Source organism: Hakea prostrata, chromosome 3, assembly GCF_041222555.1.
Source record: "Hakea prostrata isolate BN-2017 chromosome 3, UWA_Hpros_2, whole genome shotgun sequence".
NCBI lineage: Eukaryota > Viridiplantae > Streptophyta > Magnoliopsida > Proteales > Proteaceae > Hakea > Hakea prostrata.
This window is the reverse complement of record NC_142602.1, coordinates 45,717,436-45,718,786: the sequence shown is the minus strand read 5'-3', so window position 1 is coordinate 45,718,786 and position 1,351 is coordinate 45,717,436.

Below are 1,351 nucleotides of genomic sequence, written 5' to 3'. Positions count from 1 at the left end.
CTTATAGAAGTCAAGATCTCTATGCGCATCATATAAAATAGGGTAATCTACTTCTAGAAAATCGACATCTCATGACTCAATCTCAGTCATACCTCCACTAGGGTGTTTACCATACATAACATATCCCTTAGAGCTATTAGGATACCTCACAAAGATGCATTTCTTAGCTCTAGGTCCTAACTTCCCGTACTTATAGGAGAGGTGTGAACATACCCAGCACAACCCCATGGTCGTATATGTCCTAGAGCAGGCTTTGTACCTTTCCATAGCTCATAGGGTGTAGATGGTATTGACTGAAATGATACTCTATTCAGGATATAGGTTGCAGTCTAAAGTGCATCTCCTCAAAAACTAATTGGGAGGTTTGCTTGCGCCATCATGGACCTAACAATGTCCAATAGAATTCTATTCCTTCTTTCTGCTACAATATTTTGTTGCGGAGTGTTAGGAATAGTTAATTGTCTCACAATTCCTTTTTCTTCACACAATTTTTTAATTTGTTCAGATAAATATTCGCGTCCACAGTCAGTTCGCAGAATTTTTAAATTCCGACCTAATTGATTCTCAACCTCTGTCACAAAGCGTTTGAAGCAATCTAATTGTCACGCCCTCCCAGCCGGTACCCTATCTGGCATACCCGAGAGTGTGATCCACAGCCCGAAGATCAGGTATCGAGTGATCAACCTCCCACATAAACAATAACATAATCATGAACAATCATAACATGAGTGCGGAAGATAAATCATAGATCCAATAATGAAAGAATGAATCATAAACGAATCGGAATAATAGACATAATCAGAGTATCAAACAGATAAGTAAAGTGAAGCAAAAATCCCACTTTACATCCAGCGGAAAAGTAGCTCTAAAGAATAAACTAGATAAAAGCTAATCCCAGTAGCAAGTACATTGGGTAACTAAATTATTCTCCACTTTGTAGACGACATCCTTGTAGGTGTAGATCTCATAAATAGCACAAGGACGCTTCCACTCAATGGACGGACTAAGCATCGTACGGAGCATAACCACCCGTGGGATCTTCAGAGTAATTGTGGTAACCGCAATCACCTTCCTGGAGATATGTATGTCTCTTCGCCTTGCGCTTCCTCATAGGAACCGTCATAGTACTCAGTACCTGCAGGATAGTCTAACAACATTGTACAATAAAGGAATGAGTTTCAAAGAAACTCAGTAAGGCAGTTAAAATCCATAATAACACAAATGGCAGGATTCCAGAACAATCATAAATGCAATATGATATGAGACAAACAATGAATGAATGAATCTAACTCTATGTATGCTGGTCTCTATTGGCAGACATGCTTTAAGTCGTAGCACCGTACTTCTTTAG